Source organism: Sorex fumeus, unplaced genomic scaffold, assembly GCF_029834395.1.
Source record: "Sorex fumeus unplaced genomic scaffold, SorFum_2.1 ptg000087l, whole genome shotgun sequence".
In the NCBI taxonomy this organism is placed as follows: Eukaryota; Metazoa; Chordata; class Mammalia; order Eulipotyphla; family Soricidae; genus Sorex; species Sorex fumeus.
The window spans coordinates 4911896-4920702 of record NW_026606144.1 but is presented as its reverse complement, the minus strand read 5'-3'; positions in this window follow the sequence as shown (position 1 = coordinate 4920702).

Genomic DNA, 8807 nt, shown 5'->3' with positions numbered 1-8807 from the left:
AGCCCAGCTCTGGGCTACAAAGCTGAATGGCTCCAATCCCAACAGTTACAGCCCGCCCCCACGGGCCTGGGCCCCTCTAGGTATGCGCAGCTGGAACCAGCCGCTAGAAAGCCGGTTTTCAACCCTTGATTTGCGTGGGACGGGCACAGAGGCCCAGCTCTGGGCAACAAAGCTGAACGGCTCCAATTCCAACAGGTACAGCCCGCGCCCAAGGGCCTGGGTTCCTCTCTGGGCATGCGCAGCTAGGAACAACCCCTAGAAAGCCGGTTTTCAACCCCTGATCTGCGTGGGACGGGCACAGTGGCCCAGCTCTGGGCAACAAAGCTGAACGGCTCCAATTCCAACAGGTACAGCCCGCGCCCAAGGGCCTGGGTTCCTCTCTGGGCATGCGCAGCTAGGAACAACCCCTAGAAAGCCGGTTTTCAACCCCTGATCTGCGTGGGATGGGCACAGAGGCCCAGCTCCGGGCAACAAAGCTGAACGGCTCCAATTCCAACAGGTACAGCCCGCCCCCAAGGGCCTGGGTCCCTCTCTGGGCATGCGCAGGTAGAACCAGCCACTAGAAATCCGGTTTTCAACCCCTGATCTGCGTGGGACGGGCACTGAGGCCCAGCTCTGGGCAACAAAGCTGAACGGCTCCAATTCCAACAGGTACAGCCCGCCCCCAAGGGCCTGGGTCCCTCTATGGGCATGTGCAGCTATAACCAGCCCCTAGAAAGCCGGTTTTCAACCCCTGATCTGCGTGGGACGGGTACAGAGGCCCAGCTCTCGGCAACAAACCTGAACGGCTCCAATTCCAACAGGTACAGCCCACCCCCAAGGTCCTGGGTCCCTCTCTGGGCATGCGCAGCTAGATCCAGCCCCTTGAAAGCCGGTTTTCCACCCCTGATCTGCGTGGGACGGGCACAGAGGCCCAGCTCTGGGCAACAAAGCTGAATGGCTCCAATTCCAAACAGGAGACGTTCCGAACTCCTTGCCCAGTGCCAGGGACTTTTTCCGGAGCTGTGACCGCTAACGTGGCCGCGAAATATTTTCCCACTACGTATGCCATAGGAACCATAAGCTACCTTCTTAGATGGAAACTTCTCTATTTTAGCTCAGCAACTAGAAACAAAGTAGCTAATAACCCATAAGCCTATCTTAACTCACACTGCATATCAAGCAGAATAGTAACAGTGAACGTGAAGGACTAAACCACACCTCTCACAATGGTAAAGCAACTCAAAAGCCCACCAAACTTTCATATTGAAGAGTCTAGCCCAGATGACAACAACAGTACTGTAGTGTTAGACAACCTCTCTGACAAGGAATTCAGAAGGGAGCTACTTAGGATGCTTAGGGAATTAAAAGAAACAATGGAAAACAATGCCAATAGAAGACAAGAGGATCTGAAGGCAGAAATGAGGAAAATGCAATCAGAAATGTCAGACCTGAAAAATCTCGTAGGCGAATTGAAAAGCTCAGAGGAAGGCCTCAGCAGCAGAGTAAGAGCGGCTGAGAACAGAATCAGTGAGCTTGAAGATGAAGTTTAGAGACTCTCCAGAAAAGAGCAGAAAATGGAAAAGAGACTCACAATTCGGGAACAGATGGCAAGAGAAGATCGTGATGAAGCCAAGAGGGGTAACATAAGAATTATTGGAGTCCCAGAGGGACAGGAAGAAAACCTCGATGAAGAAAAAACTGGCAAAGACATCATTGCTACAACATTTCCAGAGGTGAAGGAAACTTTTGACCACATTCAGGAGGCCCGAAGTGTACCAGCTAAAAGAAATCCGAATAACAATACCCCAAGACACATTCTGATCAAAATGACCAAAACCTTAGACAGAGACAAAATTCTGAAAGCAGCAAGATCGAAGAAAGAAGTCTCTTACAAAGGAGCATCCTTAAAATTCACAGCTGATTTTTTCTGATGAAACCCTCATGGCCCGAAAACAGTGGTGGGACATAGTAAAAAAACTCAATGAAATAAATGCCTCCCCTAAAATACTTTTCCCAGCAAGACTCTCATTCATAATAGAAGGAACGACACACAGTTTCACAGACAAACAACAGCTCAGGAACTTCATAGACTCAAAACTATGGTTACAAGAACAACTAAATGGGCTACTTTAAGGCAAGAAAGGCCCCTCAAATACACCAAATTTTAACAGAACAATTGGACAAAATGCCATAACAATAATCTCTCTCAATGTCAATGGGCTAAACGCACCAATTAAAAGACATAGAGTGGCAGGATGGATTAGAAAATTGAACCCAACATTCTGCTGCCTGCATGAAACGCATCTCAATAGTCAAAGCAAACACAGACTCAGAGTCAAAGGCTGGAAAACAATCCTAACGGCAAACAGCTCCCATAAAAAAGCTGGGGTAGCCATCCTTATATCAGACCACATCGATTTCAGATTGAGGAAGTCATAAGAGACAGCGAAGGCCATTTCTTATTGATCAAAGGATCTGTACAACAGGAAGAACTAACAATAATAAATGTATATACACCTAATGAGAGACCAGCAAAGTACTTAAAACAACTACTCATAGATTTGAAAAAGACATCAATAGCAACACAATACTAGTGGGAGACTTCAACACTGCTTTGTCACCTCTTGATAGATCAACCAGACTCAAGCTTAGCAGGGACATACTTCATTTGAGGGAAACAATGGAAGAAAGGGACTTAGTAGTTATATAAAGGACACTTCATCCACAAAAAGCTGAATACACATTCTTCTCAAGCGTACTTGGAACATTCTCCAAGATAGACCACATGCTGTGCCACAAAACCTGCCTCCATAAAATTAAGAAAGTAATGATTGTATCAACAATCTTCTCAGACCATAATGCGCTGAAATTAGAAGTAAATCACACACAAAAACAGAAAACTAAATCAAACACCTGGAAATTAAACAGTGCACTATTGAACAACGAGTGGATTAGACAGGAAATCAAAGAGGAAATCAAAAGATTCCTAGAAACGAATGAAAATGAGAACACGAGTTACCAAAACTTATGGGACACAGCAAAGGCTGTGTTAAGAGGAAAGTTTATAGCTCTACATACATTCCTCAGGAAGGAGGAGCGAGCACAAATAAGTAACCTAACCTCACAGCTTAAGAGCTTGGAGAGGGACCAAAAAAAGGAGCACAACCCGAACAGGAGAAAGGAAATAATAAAACTCAGAGCAGAGATTAACGAGATGGAAACCCAAAAAACAATCCGAAAGATCAATGAAACCAAAAGCTGGTTCTTTGAGAAAATTAACAAGATCGATAAGCCTCTAGCAAAACTCACAAAGAAAGGGAGGGAGAAAACCCTAATAAATCGAATCAGAAATGAAAAGGGGGTCATTACAACAGAAACCACAGAAATTCAGAGGATCCTCAGGGAGTACTTTGAGAAGCTTTATGCCACGGAACATCAAAACCTCGAGGAAATGGATAAATTCCTAGACTCCTACAGACTCCCAAGGCTGAACCAAGAAGACCTGGAATACCTGAACAGACCTATCACCATCAAGGAAATTGAAATGGAAATAAAAAATCTCCCCAAGCACAAAAGTCCTGGCCCGATGGATTCACTAGTGAATTCTTCCAAATCTTTAAAGAGGACTTACTCCCGATGCTCTTTAAGCTTTTCCACGAAATTGAAATATCAAAAACACTTCCGAACAGTTTCTACGAAGCAAATATCACACTGATACCAAGAGCAGACAGAGATACCACAAAGAAAGAGAATTACAGGCCGATATCCCTGATGAACACAGATGCAAAGATCCTCAACAAACTACTAGCAAATAGAATCCAACTACTCATCAAAAAGATCATACACCATGACCAAGTAGGATTCATCCCAGGGATGCAAGGATGGTTTAACATTCGGAAATCAATCAAAATAATCCACCATATCAACAAAAGAAAAGATAAAAAGCATATGATCATATCAATAGATGCAGAGAAAGCATTTGATAAGATCCAGCACCCCTTTATGATGAAAACCCTAGCCAAAATGGGTATAGAGGGGACCTTCCTCAACATAATTAAAGCCATCTACCACAAGCCTACAGCAAGCATCATCCTCAATGGGGAAAAACTGAGAGCCTTCCCTCTAAGATCAGGGACGAGACAGGGATGCCCACTCTCTCCACTGCTGTTCAATATAGTACTGGAAGTACTTGCAATAGCGATTAGGCAGGAAAAAGATATTAAGGGCATTCAGGTAGGAAAGGAAGAAATCAAGCTCTCACTATTCGCAGATGATATGATACTCTACTTAGAGAACCCAATAACTTCCACCAAAAAACTCCTAGAAACAATAGACTCGTATAGTAAAGTTGCAGGTTATAAAATCAATACCCAAAAGTCCATGGCTTTCCTATACGCAAACAGTGAGAGAGAAGAAAGCAACATGAAAAAAAAATCCCGTTCACAATTGTGCCCCAGAAAATCAAGTACCTAGGAATCAGCTTAACTAAGGAAGTAAAGGACCTGTACAAAGAAAACTACAAAACGGTACTTCAGGAAATAAAAGAGGGCATGAGGAAATGGAAAGTTATCCCCTGCTCATGGGTTGGGAGACTTAACATTGTCAAAATGGCAATACTACCGAAAGCAATGTATAAATTCAATGCAATCCCTATAAGGATACCCATGACATTCTTCAAAGAAATGGAGCAAACACTCCTGAAATTTACATGGAACAATAAGCCCCCACGAATAGCTAAAGCAATTCTTGGTAAAAAGAAAATGGGAGGAATCAACCTCCCGAACTTCAAACTGTACTACAAAGCAGTAATAAGTAAAACAGCATGGTACTGGAAAAAAGGCAGAACTGCAGACCAATGGAACAGGGTTGAATACACTGACATCTCCCCTCAATCATATGCTCATCTAATCTTTGTTAAAGGTGCAAGTAATGTGAAGTGGAGTAAGGAAAGCCTCTTTAATAAATTGTGTTGGGATCACTGGATGGCTACATGCAAAACAATAGGCTCAGAACTCTGCCTAACACCATGTACAAAAGTAAGATCAAAATGGATTAAAGACCTCAACATCAGACCAGAAACCATAAGGTACATTGAAGATAAAGTTGGCAAAACCCTCCATGACATTGAAGCTAATGGTATGTTCAAAGATGCCACGCCACTGGCCGAGCAAGTGAAAACAGAGATAGACATATGGGACTATCTTAAACTAAGAAGCTTCTGCACCTCCAAAGAAACAGTGACCAAAATACAAAGACAGTCTACAGAATGGGAAAGGATATTCACCGAATACACATCTGACAAGGGGTTGATATCCAGGACATACAAAATACTGGTTAAAGTCCACAAGAAAAAAACATCCAACCCCATCCAAAAATGGGGCAATGAAATGAACAGAAACTTTCTCAAAGAAGAAATCCGAATGGCAAAAAAGCACATGAGAAAATGCTCTACATCATTAATCATCAGGAAGATGCAGATCAAAACCACAATGAGATACCATCTCACACCTCAGAGACTGGCCCACATTCAAAATAACAAAAGCAACGGATGCTGGCGTGGATGTGGTGAGAAAGGGACACTCCTTCACTGTTGGTGGGAATGTCCACTGGTTCAGCCCTTCTGGAAAACAGTATGGACGATTCTCAAAAAATTAGAAATTGAGCTCCCATTTGACCCAGCAATACCACTCCTGGGAATATATCCCAAAGAGGCAAAAATGTATAGTCGAAGTGACATCTGCACTTGTTTGTTCATTGCAGCACTCTTTACAATAGCCAGAAACTGGAAGAAACCTGAATGCCCAAGAACAGATGTCTGGTTAAAGAAACTTTGGTACATCTACACAATGGAGTACTATGTAGCTGTTAGAAAAGATGAAGTCATGAAATGTACATACAAGTGGTACAATATGGAAAGTATCATGCTAAGCGAAATGAGTCAGAAGGAGAGGGATAGACATAGAAAGATTGCATTCATCTGGGGGATATAAAGTAACAAAGTATGAGATTAATATCCAAGAATAGCTGAGATCAGCACCAGGAGGATTACTCCATAACTTAGAGGCCAGCCGGGCATCCTAGAGGAAAGGGCAGTTCAGATAGAGAAGGGAGCACCAAATAAAGGATGTTTGGCGGATCCTCCCAGGAGGGGAGATGCATGTCGAAAGTAGACTATGGACTGAACATGTTTGCCATTCAATGCCTCTTTTGCAGAACACAAAACACAAAAGGAGAGAGAACACAGAGGATTGCCCTGCCACAGAGAGAGGAGGGATGGGGGGATGGGGGTGGGAGGGATATTATCCATGGTGGTGGAAAATGGGCACTGGTGGAGGGATGGGTATCTGATCATTATATAATTGAAACCAAAGCACCAAAAATTGTAAATTTACAACTGTGAAAAAAATCAAATAAAATAAAGGGGAAAAAAATCTGTATCCTTAAAAAAAATAAATAAATAATTAGCGATCTGCTCTGGAAGATATAATAATTGAAGATACCCAAAGAACAGCAAGGAAAAAGAATTTTACAAAAAAACAGAACCACAAATGACTGAGGAACAATAACCAAAAAATGTAAAAATTATTTTACTGCAGTCCTAAGATGAAAAAATTAAAAAAATCATGGACTATTAAAAGAAAAAACAAAGACTTGACCACTGTGGAGTGGATATCCAGTTGAATAGCATGCATACGAGTGTGAACAGGATGCTGAAAACCAGCAATGTGATACTTGGACATTCACCAGTGGTGTAAAGGAAGCCTGCCTGGAGTGTAGGTTCCAAGAATTCCAAATAGGCAGTGAATCAATGGAACGTTCTGTAGTGGAGATTCCAATGGTTTCTGAATTCTACGTTGTATGGACAAGAAACTGAAAAGTTTCCCAGCTGGGATTTTATAGCCAGTTGCAACGAAAGCATGCCTGGAGTGGAGATTCCATGAATTCCATATTGGCAGGGAAAGAATGGAACATTCCGTAGGAGAGATTCCAATGATTTCTGAAGTCTGGGTTTTGTGTACAGGAAAATGAAGAGCAGAGCAGGGAAGAGTGGATCGCCTGTTGAACAGCAGACTGCGACTTTCAACTGGCTGATGAAAACCAACATAGCGTTACTTGGATATTCACCAGTGGTGTCAAGGAATCCTGCCTGGAGTGTAGGTTCGATGAATTCCCGATAGGGAGTGAATGAATGGAACATTCTGTAGTGGAGATTCCAATCATTTCTGAGGTCTGGGTTTCCTGGACAGGAAAATGAAGAGCTGACCAGGGTTGAGTGGATAGGCAAGTGGACAGCACGCCAGCGAGTGTAATCATGCCTCGGAAATCCAGCATTGGATTCCTCGGACATCATCAGTGGTGTAACGAAAGCCTGTCTGGAGTTGGAGATTCGATGAATTCCAGATTGGAATTGATTCAATGGAACAGCCTGTAGTGGAGATTCCAATGAATTCTGAAGTATGGTTTGTATGGACAGGAAAAGAATAATCTGACCTCTGTGTAGTGGATTGCAAGTTCAACAGCACGTATGAGAGTGAGAACAGAACGCTGAAAATCAGCATTCAGTTACTTAGATATTCACCAGTCTTGTAACTAAAGTCTGCCTGGAGTGGAGATTCGATCAATTTCAGATCGGCAGTGAACGAATGGAACATTCTGTAGTGGAGATTATAATGGTTTCTTAATTCTACGTTGAATGGACAAGAAACTTAAGCGCTTACCAGGTGGTATTTTATAGCCAGTTGAAGACCAGGCCTTTGAGAATAAACAGTCCTCTGAAAACCAGCATTGGGTTACTTGGACATTCACCAGTGGTATAACGAATGCGTTCATGGAGTGGAGGTTCAGATGAATTCCCGATTCGCAGTGAATGAATTGAACATTCTGTAGTGGATATTCCAATGATTTCTGTCGTGTGGGTTGTTTGGACAGTAAAAGAAAGACTTGACCACTGTGGAGTGGATAACCAGTTGAATAGCATGCATGCGAGTGTGAACAGTATGCTGAAAACCAGCAATGTGTTACTTGGACATTCACCTGTGGTGTAAAGAAAGCCTGCCTGGAGTTTAGGTACCAAGAATTCCAAATAGGCAGCGAATGAATGCAACACTCTGTAGTGGAGATACCATTGGTTTCTGAATTCTACTTTGTATGGACAAGAAACTGAAGAGCTTACCAGATGGGATTTGATAGCTAGTTGAAGACCAGGCCTGCGAATTTGAACAGGCTGCTGAAAACCACCATTGATTACTTGAATATTCACCAGTGGTGTAACGAAATCCTGTCTGCAGTGGAGATTCGATGAATTCCAGATTGGCAGTGAATGAATTGAACATTCTGAAGTCAAGATTCTAATGGTTTCTGAAGTCTCGGTTATGTGGACAGGAAAAAGAAGAGCTGTCCAGGGTTGATTGGAAAGCCAGTTAAACAGCACGACTCCGAGTGTGAACATGCCTATGAAAACCAGCATTGGTTACTTGGACATTCACCAGTGGTGTAACGAAAGCTTCCCTGGAGTGGAGATTCGAAGAACTTCAGAGTAACAGTGAAAGCGTGGAATATTCTGTAGTGGAGATTCAAATAATTTCGAAAGTCTTGGTTGTGTGGACAGGGAATGGAAGATTTGACCAGGTTGGAGTGGATAGCCAATTGAACAGCACTCCTGGTAATGTTAAGCGCACTCTGAAAAACAGCATTTAGTTACTTGGACATTCTCGAATGATGCAACGAAAGCATGCCTGGTGTGGAGATTCCATGAATTCGATATTGGCAGGGAATGAATGGAACATTCCGTAGGAAAACTTCCAATGATTTCTGAAGTCTGGGAT